The sequence below is a fragment of the Prionailurus bengalensis genome, chromosome B1 (genome assembly GCF_016509475.1).
Source record: "Prionailurus bengalensis isolate Pbe53 chromosome B1, Fcat_Pben_1.1_paternal_pri, whole genome shotgun sequence".
Taxonomy (NCBI): domain Eukaryota; kingdom Metazoa; phylum Chordata; class Mammalia; order Carnivora; family Felidae; genus Prionailurus; species Prionailurus bengalensis.
Genome location: NC_057344.1, coordinates 58,978,122 through 59,001,806, shown reverse-complemented (window position 1 = coordinate 59,001,806; position 23,685 = coordinate 58,978,122). Strand labels below are relative to the sequence as shown.

The 23,685-nt window shown below is 38.5% G+C and overlaps 2 protein-coding genes across 6 annotated transcripts in view; one reads left to right on the top strand and one right to left on the bottom strand.

The window, feature by feature from the left end:
- The window catches only part of NEK1 (NIMA related kinase 1), a 242,131-nt gene extending 238,677 nt beyond the window's left edge, over window positions 1-3,454 (bottom strand). For 3 of the 4 annotated variants that reach the window (XM_043565817.1, XM_043565825.1, XM_043565833.1), the window contains exons 1-2: window positions 3,277-3,427; window positions 2,840-2,963 (exon numbers count right to left, since the gene is read on the bottom strand). The gene's annotated coding sequence lies outside the window, so the exon portion shown is untranslated. Of the gene's footprint in view, window positions 1-2,839; window positions 2,964-3,276 lie in introns of all 4 variants that reach the window. The other variant, XM_043565808.1, reaches the window with a different exon arrangement.
- A 9,354-nt stretch (window positions 3,455-12,808) lies between these two features.
- CLCN3 (chloride voltage-gated channel 3) overlaps window positions 12,809-23,685 on the top strand; it is a 97,330-nt gene continuing 86,453 nt past the window's right edge. For both annotated transcript variants that reach the window (XM_043565778.1, XM_043565759.1), the window contains exon 1: window positions 12,809-13,342. The gene's annotated coding sequence lies outside the window, so the exon portion shown is untranslated. The remainder of the gene's footprint in view (window positions 13,343-23,685) is intronic.

The window sequence follows — 23,685 nt, the reverse complement described above, 5'->3', positions numbered from 1 at the left end:
TAATAATAATACAAGAGATAAATTTTGTTATGTATATTTTAATTTAAAAAAGTATAAGACTTAGCATTTTTCACCCATCAGAATGGCAAAATTCAGGAAGTTTATTACCGTACTATGTTGGAGGGGAATATAAAAAAACAGAATATGGTGTGAATACAAATCGATACAAGTACTAAGGAATATAAAATTCCACAATATCGCAGTGCCTGGGTGGCTCAGTCAGTTAAGTGTCCGACTTTGGCTCAGGTCACGATCTCACGGTTTGTGAGTTTGAGCCCGGCATCGGGCTCTGGGCTGACAGCTCACAGCCTGGAGCCTGCTTGGGATGTCTCCCTCTCTCTCTGCCTCTCCCCTGCTCATGCTCTCTCTCTCTCAAAAATAAATAAAACATTAAAAAAATTAATAAAGAAAAATAAAATCCCACAATATCTACCACTTTGATCCAGAAATTCCATTTTTAGGAATCTACCCTTCATACATTATTTCCAAATGTATGAAAATGACACATACACAAACTTATCTTCTGCAACACTGTTTGAAATGATAAAATGTAAATATCCACAAGCAAATAAAAAAGAAGCAAGGGGGCTCAATCTCAGGACCATGAGATCATGACCTGAGCCGAAATCAAGAGTCATACATTTAGGGGCGCCTGGGTGGCGCAGTCGGTTAAGCGTCCGACTTCAGCCAGGTCACGATCTCGCGGTCCGGGAGTTCGAGCCCCGCGTCAGGCTCTGGGCTGATGGCTCAGAGCCTGGAGCCTGTTTCCGATTCTGTGTCTCCCTCTCTCTCTGCCCCTCCCCCGTTCATGCTCTGTCTCTCTCTGTCCCAAAAATAAATAAACGTTAAAAAAAAAAAAGAGTCATACATTTAACTGACTGAGCCACCCACATGCCCCAATAAGAATTAATTTCTAGGTACCAGAATTATAAATTATAAATATGGCATACTACCATTTGTGTATTAAAAGGAAATATATGTATGTATGTTTATACTTACTTACTTATATATGTGAGTATACATATATATATAAAATCCTTACATGTATACACATACATAATTCCTTGCATGTGTAATACCTCCGAAGGGATACACAATGAACTGGTATACTGTTGGCTGCCTTTAGGACAGGAACTGAGTAATTAAGAGGAAGATTTTTTTCAGTCTTTTGTACCTTATAAATTTTAACCATATGAATATATTATTTATTCAAAACAATAAATAAAATTTAAAAACAATAATAAATGCCGACAGAAAGAAGAATGCTAGCTAAATCAATTTCTCCAGTTAAAATCCTTAGACAGTACCCATTTCCAAACATTTAACGTTGACATTCAAAGTTCTCCTACATGGCATACTTTTCAAGTATGTCAACTATGTTCCAAAAAAACATCTTAGCCTCTAGTCAAATTAGACACCTTTTCTCACATTTAACTAAGACTTTTTTAAGCCACAATAGGGAGTGTTTAACAAAATAAAATTTGTGCACCAAATATGAAAAATGCCAGAGTACATGAACGAAAACTAGATCTTCACCAATCTGGAACTTTTAAATCTCTTCAGCTCTTTTTTAGCTATCTGATGGACAAATTTTCACTAAGAGAAACACTGGTAGAGGAATGTCAACAGAGTTCACGAAGTCCTTATGGTTCTGTCTGCAGCTACAACCCATACATATGGTTTTCCAGATATTAAATAACATTTTGAACGGTGGGAGAAGGACAATTTACCTTCTCAGTGAGTCAAGTCCCTGATCTATTTCCAATTAGTCAAAAAAGCAGACAGCAAAAATGGGATTCCATTAGACTTCTTTCAAAACATTTTTCTTCTCTGTAAGTCTATACAGACAACAATTACTGGCTTCCCTAATGGAAACCACCAACACGTAAGTAAAGAATTTATATTCATGAAATGGTGTCATGTCCACAACTTAGAGGGTAGAGATTGGAGTAAAATGTACTAGGAATACAATGTCACCGTATTAAAATTACCTCAACAGAACTTCTGTGGCCAAGTTCCATAACCCTTACTAAACTCCTAATGCTGACTCTTATTGTGCAAAAACCTGTTTTCCCACAAAAGATGCTCCTTACCTTTCACCTAGAACAAAGAGCAATTTGAAATGAAATAGATCTGTGGACTCTCTAATACCAAACAAATCTAAACTAGAAACAAAACACTACTTCTCTCCATATTTGGCTCCCCTCCATCATCTCTACAATACTGCTGCATCACATGAAAAGACTATTATTATATTGGATATTACTTTTAATCCTTCATAAATATTTCTATTACTCATCATGGCAAAAAAAAATTTCTGCTTCTTGTGGGTGGAGCTTAGAGAATAAAAATTAGGCCTGTATAAAAAAAGTTATGATGAACTCCGAAAGTAGTATAACTTTTAATGCCTTACATAGGAGATTGTTTCAAATTACATAAATTGAAATAGAAAACTATAAGCTACCAGTTAATTCTCACTCATTTTTTATTAAAATATACAGGTGCTTTAAAATTGGAGGCAACATATACGCAATGTAAATGACTGTTTATCCATACCAAGATTTCTATTATTATTTTAACTCTATTATCACTATAACTTTAATGTCTGAGGACTGCTTTGTATTACACACTGTTCTTGAGAAAATTACAATTTTCATGAAATGAAGGTATTATTTTCCATGTACTTAGTATATGTGCTGCCGAAGCGAGCACTTATTTTCCATGCACTTAAAGTTAGTATCCCTGCAAGCTCTACATAAGCAAGTCGAAGCAAGATCTCCTCATTCCCAATACGATTTTACTATTTTGCATATCATTGCTTCCCCCAAGTGCAACTCACCTCAATGACACAGGGCGTTAGCCGAAATAACGGTGATGATCGACAAGCATCGGTCTAGGTGTAGCAACCTTCCTTTGGCAATTAATGAGGCAGAGGCATCATCCCGCATTTTGAAAATGACATCCTGAAAGAGAAACCAAGTCTGTCTAACCCGCAGCAGCTCACAGACCACTTGAAAGGGGTGCACTGAGACTCCTACACCCGACACCAGACTTTGGCTGACCCCTCAGGCTTGCCTCCTTGCCGCCACGGCAACGCCCCATGAGACAGGTCCACACTACTCAGAGCAAACGGATTGGTTTCTGAGCCCCCTTGGAAACGGCGGGCGGCGGCAGGGGGAGTGCCCGGGTTACCGCCCCTGCAACTTCACAGAGGTGGTTGCTAGTGGCCTCGGCGGGATGGGGGTGGGGGGATGGCATCTGGGACAGGGAGGCTACCTGCCTGCCACGTCCTTCTGTTTCGCGACGCTTGTTCTGGACTCGGGGATACGCGGACAACTGCTTAGGACTCCGAGCGGACGACTATGCACCCTAGCGCCCCCAACCCCTAGCGCGAATGCAGAGGAAGGGGGAGCGGCCAGCGCGTCACTGGCGCTGGCGTGTGACGTCAGCACGCGGAAGCTGGCGCGCATTGGGGGTGGGGGGGAAGGAGTGGCGCGGTGGGGCGGGGCGGGGCAAAGGCACAGCAGGTGAGAGAGGATGAGAAAAGGAGGCAAAGGAGATGAAAGGGAAAGAAGAGTGAGCCAGAGATGAGGGCTAGAACTCACAAATAGAAGCTGATTTTGATTAAAGCATATTATAAATTTTTCCCACATATACTACACAGAGAATGGCACTTTTTTTTGCTGTTAACGTGAAGGTTGTTCCTTAGGGTTACCGCACGTTTTAAAGTAATTTTGCTTTAGAAAGCAAGCTTGTTTCTAGTATATCTTGGATGATTACAGCAAGAAAGTATTTTTAAGCCTTGACTTTTTTTTTTTAAGGCTATAATGTAGTTTTCTACACATTTACATCTAATGTGTGTATAAATTACTTGCCGGTATATTCAAAGGTGGTTGAAGTACCCTTCTTTATGGCAGGACTTTCAAAGACAGGAAGAGATTTTCTTGTAATAAGGGATCAAGTCTATCGTCGTCATGAGTAGCTCTATGGCTAAGTTGCCTTATCTAGAGTATTCCTGAGATGCTGGAGAATCCAAACTTGAAGCCAAAGGAGGACGGTGGCTTGTCTACTACGTAAGCTACATTCCAGGTTGTATCTGTTGGACATGTGATGTATGTAGCCTGGTGGAAAGTTTACAGATTTTGCCAGAGACCAGAGAGGTCAAAGATTCGGATCAGTGCTTCAAAGAAATAGCCTTCCTTCTCTCTCATACTCTAATACATCAACACCCAAGACCCCTGTGAGTTTTCCCAATCTGTGGTTTAGCCAGGCTTATAAGAAATACTAAAAGGAAGAAAAGAAAAGACAAGACAAGACAAGACTATCACTGGCAAGGAAATTGAAAGTTTTTGGCTTCTTTGCCAGAAGATGGCACTGCAAGTCATCCAAGCTGGCAAATTGGAGAGACTCTGCTTTGGTTTATCTCCTCTTCAATCTCCATCCATTCAAAAGACTTGTTTTCCTCATTTTCTCATTTCTAGGCTAACCTCCTTTGGCCCCTCCCACCCTCAGTTAGCAGGAATTTTGGTGTCTGAATGCACAATAACGACAGTTCTACCCACGTACCTTTATACAGCAAAGCAGCATAAGAATGTTGCCAATTGCTAATCTAAGTAAATTCTCTTTTGCTGCATTCATGAAGAATGGCTAGTCGGATACCTCCTTAGATAACTCTTCAGGCTCTTATCATAAACTGTTGGAATATAAACTGCTACTGTATTTGTAGAAGCCATGCTAGCAATATGCATATCCTTTTGACTTATTTTGTTAAGTGTGTAAAATAACACCATACAACATGCCCCCCCCCCAGAATGGTAGAATTGCTGGCAGAAGGAAATGGTTTACACAACCTCCACTCGCTGATAAGCTCTACAATTTGTTTCTCTGTATCTGCCAGGGTAGCAGTTCTAGATCTGCTTTGAATAGATAAACTCTTACCACTGTGGGTAATTATGTTTTCCCCTTTCCTGAGGGCTTAAAGATTTTATTGGCTGCTTACTGAGGAGGGAATAAAGCTAATTTGAGTATTGGTAGAGTTTTTGTTACTAATGCATCAACTCAGTTTTAATCAAAAGAAAATATGATTTCCAGTACAAGAAACTGATTTTACTGACATAACTTATTCTTCTATACCTCGTAATATTTCCTATATACTGAGGGCTTCTTATTAATTTTTGTTTGGGTTTTTTTCCAGTTTTATTAAGATATAAGTGACATACAGTACTATATAAATTTAAGGTGTACAGTCTAAACATTTAACTTATATATTATAAACTGATTATCCTTAATAATTATTAGTTTAGCTGATACTCATTATCTCATATAAAGAAGAAAGAGAAAAAGTTGTTTTTCTCTTGTGAGAACTTTTATGGAAAAAATAAAAAAATAACAAGAACTTCTAAGATTTATTCTTTTACCAACTTTCAAATATACTATATAGCACTGTTATTATAGACATCATGTTGTACATTACATCCTCAGTACTTAATTATAACTGAAAGTTTGTAGCTTTTGACACCTTATCAAATCCCCCCCCACACACACACACACACACTCCACCCTACTAAGGGCTTTTAAAAATGGATACTAAGACCTGTAGTCAAAAGATAAATTAAACAACCTATAGTAGGCAGAATAAAGGCCACCCAGTGATTTCCCTGCCCCCCAATCCCTGGAATCTGTGACTATCTTAGGTTACATGGCAAGGGGGAATTAAAGGTGCAGATGGAATTAAAATTACTAATCAGCTGACCTTAAAATAGGGAGATGAGCCTGGATTATCCAGGTGGACCCAATGTAATCACAAGAGTCCTTAAAAGTGAAAGAGGACAGCAAGAGAGTCAGAATCAGAAGGAAATGTTACTTTAGAGGAAGTTCAGAATGAGAACTTCTCTTTAGAGGAAGAACAGAATGAGAAAGATTCAAACCACTGCTGCTGGATTTGACCATGGAAGAGGGGGCAATTCAAGTGGTCTCTAGAAGCTGCAAAAGGCACAGAAATGGATTCTCCCCTAGAGTTTCTAGAAGTAAACACAACACTGCTACCATCTTAATTTTAGCCAGTGAGATTTGTATTGGACTTCTAAGCTACAGAACTCTAAGATAATAAACCTGTGTTGTTTCAAGACACTAAATTTGTGGGAATCTGTTGTAATAGCATACTAATACAAACTCATATTCTTTTAAGGTTCCAGGAGCAGAGTAGATCAGGCTGACTGGTAAATTCTTTTTATTGCGTACGAAAAGCCCACAGCTTCATAAAGTATCTGGTAAGAACTCCAACCAGACAGACTCCCTTCTGGAACACTTGCTGAGAAGGAATAACATCAAGCTGGAAGTATTCACATTAGAACACATAAAGAAGGGAACCTGGGTGGCTCAGTCGGTTAAGCGGCTGACTTCGGCTCAGGTCATGATCTCGCGGTCCGTGAGTTCGAGCCCCGCGTCGGGCTCTGTGCTGACAGCTCGGAGCCTGGAGCCTGTTTCAGATTCTGTGTCTCCCTCTCTCTCTGACCCTCCCCCGTTCATTCTCTGTCTCTCTCTGCCTCCAAAATAAATAAACGTTAAATAAAAAATTAAAAAAAAAAAAGAACACATAAAGAAAATGTTCAAGGGATCTGGTTATAGTCCTTACCATGTAAAACACCCAAGTCTGTTGAAGAGGAGGTTTAACACCACTAGATTCTTCTAACACAAATACTAGAGGAATTACAGAAGAGGTTCTTCCCTGGATAGAATCTATTGTTCTATCACTAAAATATCACATAGCATATTGTTTAGATAGATCGCCCATGTCTAATGTAGTGCTTCTAACTTAACGTTGCTTATTAACTGGCAATAATTATGAATATGGATACTGAGGCCCAAACTTGGAATAATTAAAACAATTTCTGAGAGTGGATTCCAAGCAAGAGTATTTTTTTGAAGCTCCCTAGGTGGCTCTGATGCAGAGTGAAGGTTGAAAACTACTGACAAGATGGTTGTATGTCAGAAATGGATTTTAAAATAAACATGTTCTTGCAAAAAAATAAGGTAGTGTGTAGTATAAACAATATTACAGAAAACCAAATGTGCAAATAGACTCATTGTTGCCCACTTACAAGAGATCCTTGGGATAATCCCCCATGTAGAAACTAATACACTACCATAAAAGGATTTAGGATTTATTTATAAAAGGATCATAGAAAGCAGATATGATTGATTAATAGCCTCTGTCTATTCTCTACTATTCTCAGAGTCTATGTGCTTCTTCCCAAAATTAGGCTACATATCTGCATTGACAGAAGAAAACATCTAATGTCTGTAAATCTCTCGTAAGACTTGTCCAACAGTGTTCCAAGTTACATAAAAGTGTTCTTGGATATTATCACAGTGCCATGAATTTGACCTTGATAAAAGAAATGAAAGAGTCCTGAGAAGTTTGACTGTATTGTGAGCACTCCCACTATCACCATGGGCACAATACCAACTGTGTAGCCCAGAATTGTATTATTTGAGAATATTCAATTCTGCCCCGGTAAAAAAAAAAGAAATGGTATAAGAAATAACACTCACGTGTTAAGCAGATAAGTTACTAACCTGTGTTATATGGTGGACAGGTAAGTTAACAGGACATATACTTTTGAACATAGGTAGAAAAGTCTGGAAAGACCAAGAGATGCCTAATATTAGTGAGGCACTAAACATATGAGAGGCATCTAATCATTAAGCACTAATATACTCATGACGTACTCAATATACACGAAACACTCAACATTCACAGGTCTCAATTCTGTCGCCCTGTGTGACATTCACACTGTGTCCCACATGACCTGCTCCAAAAGTGCAAAACCTGTACCTGCTCACCGGGTTAACTGGCAAGCTACAGAGGTGCCCAGGTACTCTTGCCCCTGCATCTCTTTAAAATATCCAGAGTGTCATTGGCTTAGGCACCTTCCATCTCTGAACCCTTGCTCAAATATCAACTCTGGTCCTAATTACCTAACCATGAACAGAAAGGTTAATATGCCAAAAAGAGAGACAAGACATATTAGCATTGCATAACCACATGTTTCAAATCATGTGTCTTTCCTCTCGACTTGTACCTTATCTGAAGTGTGTTAATTTTTCCCTCTTGCTTCTCATGGTATGTTAGCCTTTGTGACCCCTGAGATAGCTTATCTGGTAGTATATTTGGGGGGTATCATTGTATGAATGTAATTTCCCACACAACACCAAGCAGGTACTATCTGGATATTACTTGGAATTGTATGTTATAAGGAATTTCAAAAGAGTGCAACTCTTTTGCCTAATATCCTATAATTTTTAACTCTGCACTCAAAAAAATTCCAGACTTTGCTGGCAACAAGGGAAGAATCCTTAATTTTGGTAGGTCCTAAGATATGTCCTTAGAAGAATTTTTAATCTTTTAAATTTTCCAATAAACCAGATTAACAATTTTTGGAATATTTATTTTGGTAGAGTTTGTTTTAATTGGAGGAAGCTAAATTTCTTGATCCTACAAAGGTCACTCGAGTGGCCCACTGATTACTGCATATGCTGGGTGACCAGACCTCACTGTTCCAGGATTAGATAGCAAGAACTTTTGGGATTTTTTGCCTGTTTGTTTAAGTGGTATAGTCTGAAATTCAGACTTGTGGAAATATGTGTAATCTTTTAGCTATAACTTCATGTAAGACCTAGAGACAAGGGAAGGGCAAAGGGGGGTGTGAAAAAAAGTTACACTGAGAGAAATGTGATTTGTGGGTTGATGCCTGCACTGAATCAGGAAGTCAATGTAAATAGTGATTTGAGTCTGTGAGGTTGTCAGCTGGTGCAAACAGATATATGAGCCAAAAAATCTGGTGCTTAAGCCTATTAAGGCATAAAACCCTTTTGGGTGAGGGTTATACAAAGAGGATTTCCTTTTCTCAAAACAACACCAAAAAAATCAAACACAAGCAAAACAAACAAAAACCCCAAGCCAACTAGTGTATCAGGGAAGGAAGGAGCACTCTTTTACCACTTTTGGGTAGGTGGCTGTGCATTTGAGAATAGTGACTCCTATCTCTCTTTTTGTTTTTGAACTGGAATGCCTACAACTGTTATCTTATGCCCATCCCACCACGGTATTTTGGGAGTGTTGGGAGTGGATAACTTGCCTCTTTAGTTTCACAGGTCCACAGATGAAGAATTAATAGATTACAGGCAGGAACATCATCTTCATTTGATTTGGAAGAAATTTTAGACTTTTAGCTGATGATATTTAGATTAAGAGGAAGTTTTGAACTTCAGGTTGATGCTATGTTGGGATGAGCCCTTTCAGAACCTTGGAAAAGGGTGAATGTATTCTATTTTATCTATAAATCATCAGGGGCTAGAGGGCAGACTGTGGGAGGTAAATTCTGAGATGGCCCCAAGATTCCCATGCCCTGAAGTACACGCAAAAATATCATTGTCTCTCCTTCACTGTGGGCCAGACTGTGAATATAGGGATTTCACTTCCATTATAAGGTTATTAATCAATTGACTGTGAATTAATAAAAAAATGAGATTATGATGGATGGGCTTGACTTAATTAAGTGACCCCTAAAAAAGAAGTTAGAGAAATTCTCCTGCTGGTTTTGAAGAGGTAAACTACTATGTGATGAGAAGGCCATGGAGTTAGGACTTGAGGATGGTCTCTAGGAGCAGAGAGCAATTCTGGTCAATAGTGAGTAAGAAAACAGAGACCTGTTGCAATAAAACAGGGACCTCGGTCCTATAACCAGAAATGTACTGTCACAGGACCCTGATTAAAACCCTTTTCTGTTATATACAACTATCAAAAAGGTGTTGAAACTAGAATATTGGTGATATTAATGCTATTAGAGTGCTATGTACCTTGAAGATACAAAATATATATGTAAGTCAGATATTCATTACTCTCTTGTACTGGAGGGCCCAAGAAGCATACAGTCAAAAGCTCTGGTATACAATTTACAGTTTAATAAAAATTTGGTAGGGAAGCAAAGAAGGTTCTCTAGCATATCCCACTTTTTTATATATGTATAATATCTTTGTATATGCCTAGAAAGGTCCTGGAAAGTTCCCCCAAGACACTTAATTGTATGTTTTTTGTGGACAGTGACACTAAGATTGGTCAGGTTGTGCAGAACACCAACTTTCAATTTGTATTTTCTGTATTCTTTCAAAATATTTTAACTCATTGTATTAGCTTCCTAAGGCTGCTGTAACAAAGCAACACAAACTGAGGAGCTTAAAAAAAAAACCCAGAAATTTATTTTCTCAGTTCTGGAGTCTAGAAGTCTGAAAATTAGGGTGTCAATAAGGTTATACTCTCTTTAAGGGCTCCAGGGAAGAATCCCTTCCTTGTTTCTTCCAGTTTCTGGTAGCCCCAATTGTTCTTTAGCTTTTAACAGTGTAACTCCAGTCTCTGCCCCCCTCTTCACAGAGTCATCTTCCTGTCTTTGTGTCTCTTCTCTTCTTATAAGGTCACAAATAATACTGAATTAGCCCATCCTGATGACCTTACCATGATCACATTTGTAAAGAACGTATTTCCAAATGAAGATATATTTAAGGGGGAGGGGAGGAATCTTTTGAGAGGACATGGTCAGCCTATAATAGCCATGGCTCGCTCTTAATTGAAAACAACTAACGTGCGACATGCTACAAGACAACGTCCTTCATCTCTTTAAAACATCAATATAATGAAAAATTGAGGGAGGAGCTCTTAGAGATTAAAAGAGATTTAAGAAACAACTGAAATGCAATGCTTGAAACTTGATAGGATACTGGTTTGAAAAAAAAACTGCAGAAGAATTTTTTGCTTAACAATTGGCAAAATTTAAATATGGACTGGTTATTAGATATCAGGCACCTATTGCTAATTTTCCTAGTTGTGATAATGGTATTGTTCTTGTGTTGGGGAAGTTGTTATTCTTAGGAGATGCATTTTTTTAAAACTTGTTTAATGTTTATTTATTTTTGAGACAGAGAGAGAGAAAGAGAGGGAGAGGAAGGGGGGAGGGGCAGAGAGGGAGACACAGAATCCTAAACAGTCTCCAGGCTCTGAGGTGTCAGCACAGAGCCCAACAAGGGGCTCGAACTCAGGAGCTGCAGATCATGACCTGAGTTTAACATAATGCCTTAACTGACTGAACCACCCAGGCGCCCCGCAGTTGCACGTTGAAGTATCTAAGGGTAAAGTATAATGTCTGCATCCTAATTTTCACATGCTTCAGGGAAAAAAAAAATCCAAATATAAATGAAGCAACTATAGCAGAATTTTTGAATGTGACTGATCCTGTCATGCCCATGATTAAAAGCCTTCAACTATTGTTAAGTTGAATTTTTTCTTCACAAACGTTTTTAGTATTTATCAAAAATGTTAAATGAACAACCATTGCGTATGAATGTGCAATGTACTATTCTATTAAGTTTTCTGGATGTTTGGACACTTTCTTATTTATTTTTGAGAGAGAGAGAACGTGAGCAGGGGAGGGGCAGTGAGAGAGGGAGACAGAGGATTTGAAGTGGGATTGGCGCTGACAGCAGAGAGCCAGATGGGGGGACTCAAACTCACCAATCCTGAGATCTTGACCTGAGCTTAAGTCAGACACTTAACCAACTGAGCCACCCAGGCGCCCCTGAACATTTTCCGAACAACTTGGAGAAAAAAACTACTTACAAACAAAACTTTCCAACCGTCCCTGATTATCTAAGGTAAGGCATAAACTCTTTGGCGTAACTGCTGACTTCTGCATCATCGTCTCAAGTCATCTCTCCATTTTACATCTCGCACACTATATTCAACGCCAGCATAACATAGAACTTCCAATTTCTTCCTCCCTTACGTGAAATTTCTACCAGATACTGTTTGTTTTCCCCACCCCAACTCCTGTCCCTCAACTTTTTTTTTTTTTTTTTCAAAATCCAGGTATCAACTCTTCTGTAAAGATTTCTTTCCACATTACTCTCTCAGAAGGGTGCTCCTTTTCCTGAGCAGTCATTCTTTACTGCACCGTAATATAAACCCCTTGAGCCCAGGTGTCAGGTTTACTGAATTTTGGCTGGTACACGTTACTTTAATAAACACTTGCCAAACTAAAATACATTCAATTCGACCGTGTAGAAATTGAAATCGGATTACCCATTTTCTCCAAAATACTTTATTTCCAAGCATTATTTTTGAAACTGCGTAACGGCTAAATTCGGGTTATCAGTTTTCTCTGCATGTTTATCAGGCATATAACCCTCCCCCCTGCCCCGTCCCTCCACCACGACATATAAGGCGAGGTAAGGCCGCTGCTTTCCCTGCTTCCGACCTAGAAACACCGGCAACATTTGGTGCTTAAGGCCATTTCTCTCGTTCTGTTTTAGGAAGTAGAGCTCGCGGATGGCTGCTTTTGCCTTTCGCTTTTGGCGCCGAAGCTTGCCGGGATTTCACGCGCTGCTCCGGGTCTTCTGCCGGCGTGGAATTGGGAGCTTCCGAGGATGCTGGGTACAGCGCGCGCCTGCGGCCTTCTGAGAATGCTTCCCCCAAGGCGGCCACCTCCTGTCCTTTCGCGAGGTCACCAGAGGGGCAAATAGCAAAGCGTGAGTGACGTGAGCTAATCGCCAGGGAAGGGTTTCACACCCAGCGCGGCCCCTCAGGGCTGGCTAGCTCGCTTTGCTCCTCCTCCTGCCGCCCCAGCTCCGGCCCGCCCACCGTTTCCACATTGCCCAATGGGTGCCGACGCGCCTCCAACCGCGGCCGGTGGAGGAGGTATTCGGCGGCCGGACGCTGAGCGGCCGTTCACGTCAACGCGGTGACGTCACGCGTAGACGCACCTGTCGGGCTCCTGACTCCTGCTGTTTCCCTTCCCCTTCCGTGGCTTGGGGCCGGTGTGGTCCGGAACCCCAGCCCCTTTTTACAGTGCCAGTTCGCCTGCGGCCGGGGAGTTGGGCTGCGTAATGAGGCAGGAGGGTGTGGTGGGCTGAAAGGCATTCTACTTCATTTGCGAGTTGGAACATGGATTCAGTTTTAGTCTTTTAAGAGGAAAGTGAGGTTGGAGATTTTTATTTTTAATTTTAGGTGGAAGCAATTGACTTTAGGGCCCTCCAAAGGAAGCGGATTTAACTTAATGCTGCTCCCGTGTTTGGAGAGGACAAAAAAAAAGGTCCTACCTGGCAAAATTTCCGTAACCTCTTCGGTAGAAAACCCAAGGTATCGTTTAAATCGCAATAGTTTTCGTTGTGTGTGAAGCTTTCTTCAGGTGGAGCTCCCAGGGTAGCTAGGTTTTTAGGTTTGAAACAGATGCAGAATCCAAAGGCAGCGCAAAAAACAGCCACCGATTTTGCTATGCCTCTGAGCTGCAAGGTGAGTTGCATTGTATGAGTGAAGATTTGTTAGCTGTTATGTTCACGGATTTTGGGTCAACTGTGATGCCAGGGCTGTCATCTTGGTTTATCTTATAACAGAACCCTACATGATGTTAACCCTTCCCTGATTAGGTATATTCCCTCGGACATTCTATAAGATTTCGCCGGTTTCCTTTGGGAACCGTCGAAGGACCTTTGAATAGAGTGGAAGTAGGTTCCAGGAAAAGATTAATATTGAACTCAGAGATTGGGTTTTGCTTGCTCTAAAATTGCCCACATTTAAAGTTAATACTCAGTTTTTTTATCTTTGGTCTAAATTTATGTGTATATCAAGACATAGTTTGTGTGTATATATAACATTTGTATTTTGATATTAAACTTGGATCAGAAACTACCTTAGAATCTCAATTTTGCATATAATATACACTTTATTTGTATAGCACGTTAAACTAGAGCACATAGAAAATTACCTATACATTATGCTTACGTTTAAGATTTCTGAGATTTCTGTTTCTTTTGGATTAAAAAAAAAGCCCTTGTTTATGAGAATTGAATCACCCTTTTCTTTTTTTGGTAATTCAAAACTTCAGTTCTGCAGACTATACTATAAACTTTTTTGAGCCATGCGATTTAGTTATTGCAGCATCATTGTGGCTTTTGTCATCGATTGTTGAATCTTTTCAGAAATGCTTTGCTTTTCATCTCTAAACAGTTTAATTTACAAGATTCTTTTCTTGAGGTCGGTATGAAAATAATCTAACTGATGTCAGTCAATTTTACATGCCTTTGTGAGTCACTAGAAAATACTGTGTAGCTTGAGAGTTACACATAGGAGTTAAAATGCTAGTGTATGTATTGTTGATTTTCATCTTAAAAGGTGCTGCTGCTGACTGTTGTTACATAGTATGACTTAAAAACCAGGTGTGTGACCTACAGATATTTAGCAGACCGAGTATGTTTTAATGACCTCTGGTTGATAGGAGCAGTCACTGTTGGCAGAATCCATGGCATCCCCCCTCCCACACCCTACTTCCCATACTCTTCGAAGACTGATTGTTTGCTTGGAAAATGGGTCAAATTATTTTAAGAGGTCAATAGAAATGTATAGTACTTACATCTTGGAAATTGTGTTTTAAGCATGTGATTTCAGTCATACAAAGTTCATTACAAATGAAAAAATCCAACTTGGTAACGGGTATATACAGTTCAGGGGAACAGAATTGCTGAGGTTATGGTTTTATATTAATAAATTGGCTATTTTCCAGGTCATGTTGGTGATAGGCTTTCAATTTCCTGTTGTGTGACATGTTGGTAATAATTTTCAGACCACTCAGGAAGCCAGATTTGATCTCTGTGGTGGGTCAGATATCAAAGCAGTATCCTGTGGCATTTGGCCACTCTCACTGCTTTGTAGAACCTTCATCTAAGTTTCTAGTCAGACTCGACAGCAGTGATCTAAAACATATAATATGATATAACAAGTGTTAATATTTATTGAGTGAATTCTGTGGTTCAGATTCATTCCTAAGTGTTTTTTTGTGGATTATCTCAATTATGACACCAACCCCATGAAGTAGGTACTTTGTTTTTCCATTATACAGATAATGGAAAGTGAGGAATAGAACAGTTATTTAACTTGCCCAAGGTCTCAGTTAAGTGTCACAACTGGCATGATCTCAGAGCTCTTGCTCTCAATGGCTGCACTGTGTTTCAGGTAAGACTAGTCAAAATGCCAGAAGAAAAGTTAGGATGAGAGATACGGCACCATAGGTTCATTTATTTTTCAATTATAAAAGTAATGTGAAATTACAGAAACTCTGGGAAATAAATTTTTGCAACTTTAATTCTATTATAATGAACTCTTTTTGTGTGTTTTTCATATGCACATTCACACGTGTATATATATTGTAGCTGTGATTTATTTTTATTTTTAAAAATGAATGTTCTTCAGTTAAAGTACAAAATGTAGGACCAACACGTTGAGAAACTGCCCATTTGTATTGCTGAAATACAGAGAGATTTGATCTGCAACTTTGACTGCAGCCAGTTAATATTTTTTGCCCTTTTGAGTAGTTGAACAGTTTCTGTCCTGTAAAATCATGAAAATTATTTAGTCTTCCACAGCATCTTTTTGTTGGATTATTGTTTACCTTTCTTTTTTTCTTATAGTCTAAGCCTTATATTTGTGTTTTTACTTTTAAAATCATCTAGTATTTAACTTTTGAATGACTAAAAATTTTTATGAATCTAGGAAACTTCAGAGTGTCTACTTCCTTTAGCAGGTTATTCATTTAATACTTCTTTTGAAGAAAAATGCAAGCACAGCAGTTTGGACATGCAGCTAACTTAATAGTAGAGAAAATAGCAAGTAATATTGCTTTGGGGAGAAATCAGTTTCATTGTTGTCATATCTTGTATGTGGTAACAATACGTATCAGAATAAATTCTGTGATGTTCTGACCTAAGTTTTATGATGTTATATGGGGTGGAGGGGTCATTCTTTGGTAAAATAAATTTGAGAAGCTTTTCACAGATTTAGTGTTTACTCCAGGTTTTCTCAAGAGCCATATGCTGTTAGCCATTACAATTCTAGAATGGGGTATGCTTTATTATCCAAACTTATTTGACCATGAAATCTTTTACTGGACTTGTATTCTGTATGCATACTCATCTTCAAATATTTTAGTTCCCTTTTTGGCTCCATAGCATGATTCGTGTCAGTAGTTTTGCTTCAGTTAACTTCTTCTCCCATCTCTGCCCCATAAAATCCCACTTGTCTTTTAAGGTTGAAGTCAGTTGTGTCTCTTCCAAAGGAGGCTTCTCACCTCAGTTACACTGAGATGAGCTCTTTTTTCCAAGCTCTTATAACACTACTGCTGTTTTCTGTGATATCTGTCATAAATTGCCTTTTATTGTATACATTACTTTATAGGAAAGTATTTCAGCATTGCTCTCAAGGACAGTGTATAATGCAATTTATGCTGAACTTTACTGAAAGCTGTAAGGCCTATACAAATATGCCATTAATCAATAAAAATTGTCTATTTTTTTTTTTACAATGTCTGATACATTAGTAGGTATTCTGTAAACATTAGTAAATGAATGAGTGATTATGTTGAAATTCATTGTCACATTTTGATTTTTGACCAGTACTTAAAAATACAGTTAAAATATTTATACAGTTATGATATTTATATAAGATGCCTAAAGTATTTATATGAAAATGCTCCTTACACACAAATGGCTTACATCAATCAGCGTTTTACCTCTGCTATTATGCTTGTGAAACTTTTGTCCATCTCTCTAGTTGCTAATATTTGGGATTTCCATTCTTTTTTCAGTGATATTGTACCTACTTGTCTATTTAGCTTACTAGCCAGCCAGGTAGCTGACTGATACACCTTTGAAACTTAGCCATGATCCTTAGCCCTACCCAGTCTCCTTTCTGAGAGAGGTAAAACTTGACTGGGAGCTATGGAAAATTGGTGTAACTACTTCAGGCTGTGGGTCCCTTACCACGAATTTGCAGTCTTCCTAGTTCTTCCCACCCCCCAATTCAGGTGGCATACTACTTAGTGTTTGCAGTTTGGGTGCTAGATTGGTGCACTGAATGAAGGGAACCACTCCCCTCATTGTAGTGTGGCCTTGAATAGGACTTAAAGCTTACATATCTAATTCTATAGTTGGAAAGAACACTCTGATCTTGAGTCCCATAAGATGTAGAAGAATGAAATTTGTTCTTCCAGCTGTTTTGAATCAGTTAGTCAAGTCAGAAACCTAGCACATCTCTTAGATTTCTTCACCGTTCCCCACAGTTTATTATTTACCGCATCCTCTTAAATATTTTTCAGAATTCTTTTCACTCCATATTGTGATGTCTTAGGTTAATTATGCCTTCAGTATCTCATATTTAGGATTATCCAGGGTTCTACTGGAATTAGGGTTACCTAACTCCTCTTTCAGCGTTTTGCTCTTCTAATCTGTCTTGCATACTGCTGCTACTGTTGCCTTGCTAAAATTCGTATTTGGTCATGTGGTTTATCTTTTAAAACTCTTAATGGTTTCTCTTGTGTATAAATGAGTAATTAAGTTCCTTAGCACAGCATATGAGCTCCTCCCTTTCTGATCTGGCCTATGTCCACCTCTCCAGCTACTCTCCAGTCCCTTACCTCTTATTTAAGCTACCTAAGCAGTTTTTATTATTATGCTGCTGTGTTTTTGCATGTATTTTTTTTGTTTTTTTGTTTTTTGTTGTTGTTTGTTTTGCTTGTATTGACTTTCACCTCATCGTTAGCCCAGTTCACTCATCCTAATCCTTCAAGTACTCAGCTTAAACATTCCCTTTATTAAATGTTCACTTTTAAGGATGCCTGGGGTGGCTCAGTCGGTGAAGCATCCGACTTCAGCTCGGGTCATGATCTCACAGTTTGTGGGTTTGAGCACCATGTCGGGCTCTGTGCTGACAGCTCAGAGCCTGGAGCCTGGTTTGGATTCTGTATCTCCCTCTCTCTCTGCCCCTCCCCCACATATTGTCTGTCTCTCTCTGTCTCTTAAAAAATAAGTAAACGTTAAAAAATTCTTTTAAATAATTTAAAAAATGTTCACTTTTAAGACTTTTCCAGGTAGCATGCTTATTCCTTTTCAGTGTTATCGAATGCCTTCTATATACCTTTCCTGTGATATTTATCATACCATACTGTAGTTATTTGTATGTCTTTTGCCTTCACTGCTTTGGGAATAGGGACCATATTTTACTCATTACCCCAGCACCTGTCTTGTGCCTGGTACATGATGGGTACTGAGTAAATGGTTGTCAAATACATTAACAAGTGACTCTGAAAACTAATTTTGGCTACAAGGGAGATGACAACTGAGATAGGGAATGTAGGAGAACAAGCAAGTTTGGGACAAATATTCAGTTTCGTTGAATTAGAGTTTGCATAATATCCAAATAGAGATGTACCATCCAAATAGAGAAGTATTTGTTATTTACTCATAAGTGTTAATTGACCCATCAAGATTTTGTAGATATAGATAAGATTATAAAATTTATATGGAAAGGTAGGGGCACCTGGGTGGCTCAGTGGGGTGAGCGTTTGACTTCGGCTCAGGTCATGATCTCACAGTTCATGGGTTCGAGCCCCGCATCAGGCTCTGTGCTGACCGCTTGCTCAGAGCCTGGAGCCTGCTTCAGATTCTGTGTCTCCTCTCTCTGCCCCTCCCCCGCTCATGCTTTGTCTCACTCTGTTTCTCAAAAAGAAATAAATGTAAAAAAAATTTTTTTTAGTTTATATGGAAAGGTAAAGTAACTAGAATAGCTAAAGTAATTTTGAAAAATAAGAATAAAGTGTGAGAAATTAATCTATCCAATTTCCAGCTTATTTCAGAGCTAGAGTAAGCAAGACTGTGTGGTATTGCTGAAGGTATAGACATATAGATCAGTGGAACAGAACACAGAACTCTGAAATAGATGCACACGAATATACCCGACTAATTTTTGACAAAGGCAAAAGAAAATAAAAACAAATCAGTGAAAGATAGCTTTTTTCAGCAAATACTGCTGGAACAATTGGACATGCAAACATCCACAAAAAAAAAAAAAAAAAAAAAGAAAACCCAAAAAACGAAGAACTTCAACCTATGTCTTAACACCTTATACAAAAAGTCACACAAAATGGATCATGGACTTACATGTAAAATGTTAAACTTTAAAAATATAGGGATGCCTGGGTGGCACAGTCAGTTAAGCATCTGATTCTTGATTTTGGCTCAGGTCATGATCTTACTGTCATGAGATTGAGCCCCAAGTCAGGCTCTGTGTCGGGTGTGGAGCCTGCTTAAAATTCTCTCTCCCTCTTCCCCTGTCCCTCCCCTGGTTTCATGCTCTCTGTTTCTCAGAAAAAAAAAAAAATAAGAAAAGAAAAGAAAAAAAAATTTAGAAGAAAATATTTGGGGGGTAGATTTCTTAGATGACACCAAAAGCATAATCAATAAAGGAAAAATTTATGAATTCAACTTCATCAAAATTAAATATTTTGCTCAGTGATAGACCCTGTTAAAAGGAAGAAAATCACAGGCACCCAGCTAGCTTAGTCAGTGGAGTATGTGACTCTTGGTTTCAGGGTTGTGAGTTTGAGCCCCACATCGGGCGTAGAGAGTACTTAAAAAGTACTTAAGAAAAAAGTCAAGCTATAGAGTGTGAGAAAATGTTTGCAAACAACATATCTGACAAAGGACTGGTATCTAGAATATACTAAAGTATAAAACTCAGCAGTAGAAAAGCAATCCAATTAGAATATGGGCAAAATACATGAACTGTCATTCCACTAAAGAGGATAGGCAGATAGCAAAGAAGTACAAAAAAGATGTTCAATATGATTAGCTACCAGGGAAATGCAAACAAACCGCAGTGAGATATCACTACACACCTATCGGAATGGCTAAAATTAAAATTGGTGACAACGGGAAGTTCGGGTAAGGATGTGAAGAAACTGGATCACCCATGTATTTATTGTTGGTGGGAATGTAAAACTGGCAGTTCCTTAAAAAACTAAACATGCAGTTACCATATGACCCAATTAATGCACTCCTTGAGTTTTATCCCAGAGAAATGAAGACTTGACTGCATACAAAAACCTGTACATGGATATTTATAGCAGCTTTATTCATAATACCCAAAACCTAGAAAAAAGCCAGATATTCTTCAATGGGTGAATGGTTAAGTTATGGTACATCCATACCATGGACTACTACTCAGCAATCAAAAGGAAAGAACTATTGATACATAGAGCAACCTAGATGAATCTCTAGAGAATTATACTGAGATCATGACCTGATCCAAAATCAAGAGTTGGACGCCCATCTGATTAAGCCATCTAGGTGCCCCAACATGTTCTGTATCTTGATTGTACCATCAATGTCAGTATTTGGGTTGTGATTTTCTGTAGTTTTGCAAGATGTTACCATTAGCAGAAACTGAGTAAAGGGTACACAAGATATCTCTGTATGATATTTTACAACTGCATGTGAAATCAGAATTATTTCAAAAAGTTGAATAAAAAAATACTGAACACTTAATATGTGTTAGGTACGATGCTAATGACCACCGATTATGGAATATTGAACAGAAATGGACACTGTGCCAGATCTCACGATATATTCTAGTTGGGAAGACAGACATTAACTAAATAATCATGTAAATAAGTATAATATTACAACTGTAGTAAATGCTATAAAGGAGAGAATTAAGAGCTAACAGTGAAAATTTGACCTAGTTTAGGGAGATTTGCCCAGGTAGTAAGTAGGTCAGAGAGGCTTTCCTTATTAGTTGCATGACTTTGGGTAAGTTATTTAAACTCTGTGCCTCAGTTTCCTCATCTGTTAAATGAGGAAAATAATAGTACCTAACCTTTAGGGTGATTATATTTAATACAAGTATAAACAAGTTAATTTTTGTCATGTTAAGGTTAATGCTGAACATGTAATAAACTGTTTAAGAGGTTTTTTGGGGGGGGTGGGGGGAGGGTGCCTGGGTGACTCAGCTGGTTAAGCATGTGGCTCTTGGTTTCAGCTTAGGTCATGATCTCATGGTTTTGTGGGTTTGAGCCGTATGTCAGGCTCTGTGCTGGCAGCACGGAGCCTGCTTGGGATTCTTTTTCTCCCTTTCCCTCTGCCCCTCCCCCACTAGCACTGTCTCTTTCTCTCTCAAGATAAATAAACTTTAAAAAAAGTTTTTTTTTTTAATGTTTATTTGTGAGAAAGTGTGCTCACATGCACAGGTGAGGGAGGGGCAGAGAGAGAGGGAGACAGAGAATCCCAAGCAGACTCCATACTGCCAGTGCAGAGCCTGATATGGGGCTTGAACCCATAAATGGTGAGATCATGACCTGAGCTGAAATTGAAAGTCCGACACCTAACAGACTGAGCCACTCAGGTGCCCCTATTTAAGAGTTTGTTAAATAGATGTGAAGAATGAGCAGGAAAGTTAATTAGGTGGGGAGAAAAGGGTATGTTCAAGCTGAGGAAGCTGTAAGACAGGAAACAGCCTAGTTAGGACTGAGGAAGATCAGTCAATCTAGAGGACTGCAAGAAGTACATGCTTCAAAGTGAAGCTAGAGAACTAGGCAGAGGCCAGGCTGCAGGGCTTTTGTCTGCTAGGTTTAAGAGTTTGTCTGCTAAAGTTGGTGAGAAGTGACTGAGGCTTTAATCCATGGAGTATGGAGAGATTACTGATCAGACTTGCTTTCAGAAAAGACCATGATGGCTATAGTATGGAGATCAGATTAGAGTGGTCAAGGTGATTGTACATAGATCATTTAGGAATTTACTGCAATACACCAGGCTTTATCCCTGGAGATTTTCATAGGTTATCTCCAGTCCTCATAACTGCAAGAATATATTCACAGACCACTGTTTGTCTATTATGTTTTGAAATGACTTTAAATGTATTTTTTGACAATTAAAAAGGACAAGATCACTTTGTAGTATTGTTTTCATTTGTTTAAATATGCAGAATTTCAGCTGCCATATTGTGGTTTAACAGCCTTTGGTAGGCAAGCCTGGGAGTTGGGTTTAGAACTTAAAAATCATCTGGATATCCTTGGTATCCAGATTTCTTCTGTGTGTTTCCTTTATGCTACTACAGAATTTTATTTAAAAAAAATTTTTTTTAATGTTTTATTTACTTTTGAGACAGAGAGAGACAAAGCGTGAGTGGGATAGGAGCAGAGAGAGAGGGAGACATAGAATCCAAAGCAGGTTCCATGCTCTGAGCTGTCAGCACAGAGCCCGACGTGGGGCTCGAACTCGCAAACCATGAGATCATGACCTGAGCCGAAGTCAGACATCCAACCGACTGAGCCACCCAGGAACCCCAACTACTACAGAATTTTAGACACTCTTGTTATAAAGAAAGGTGTAGAGGCTAGATGTCTCAGAGGTATTAGCGAAAATAAGTTTTTTAAGCATTTTGTAAGTGTTAAGTTTCCAGTTATCACTTACTGGTTTTTGAGGACTTTTACGGAAATGAAGGAGATACCTTGGAATTGCTGATTGAGGTCCCAGTACACAGAAATGTTTAATTATTTTAGGGATTTCTTAGTGATATGTAGCCTCTAACTAACGTTCATTGATGTGTGTTATCACATGTCTTAAGCCCTTCTAGTCTGATCATGAGGTAAAGAAGTAATGAACAGAATGTTTGTATTCATTCCAAAATCTTAGCATACAGGCTTTGATACATCAAGATTAAAATGATTCATGCTTATTTTTTTAAAAGGCTTTTGGCTATTTACTCAAGAGCCACAATATTTAATTTGATTGCCTTATGGACCCTGCAAAGTTCTTCTCATGAATAGTTATTTTCAAACTATTCCAACATTTACCTTAGGTATAAAACTCTTGCTTTAATTAGTACACACAAATCTCAGTAAGTTATAACAGGCTGTCTTTGGTAGAGATAACTATAAAACATTAATGAAGTTGCAAAGCAATAACTATGCAAGTTTTCTTTGTAATCCATGTGCTAAATCTTTGGTTATTCTCCCAGGGCCAGATTAGTACTGTTGTAGAGAGCATTTGTTTATTGAAAACTGAATACATTTCAGTTTTTTACCTTTTTTACCTCATTGACTGAATAAACAATTTGACATTTTATATTTATTATTTATATATTATGTACCAATGACTATGCCAGATGCTGAGAATAGAGACATGCTCTCAAGGAGTTCTCAAAACTTCACCCTCTCTAAAGTAGTCTTGAAGTTAGGAAACTTACAAATCTGTTAAAAATAGTTTTTTAGCAATGTTTTATTTTTCTCAAAAGAAGTGTACAATCTCTACAAATGATTTTAATTGTTATAGCTCTTTGAGTTTATTTTTCCCTGTGCAGAAGGACGGTTTACTGAGGACAAGAGATTGTCTTAAAACACTTCAAGTCTTCAGTATTAAAATTCAACACTAAAGGGGCACCTGGGTGGCTCATTTAGTAGAGCATGTGACTCTTGGAGCCTACCTAAAAAAAAGAAAGAATTCAGCACTAGGATTGGAGTATGCTTAGTGCCATTATCTTTTATTTTCATATGTACTTATTACGACATACCTATTAAGTTCTTGTTTTACAAGGCTTACTGGTTTGACTGCTTTTATGACTGTATCATTCAAGTCCCACACATGAACCTTTCAAGTTTATTGGTAATGTTTTGCACTCTCCATTTAGATATTGAGCAAGTAAGTAGATGTATTTTAAAAATCAAACAACTTAAGAGCAGTACTGTTTTTAGAGTAAGAACAATGAAAACATAAGTATGTTTAGTATTATCTGCTTTGAAAAAATGAAAATTG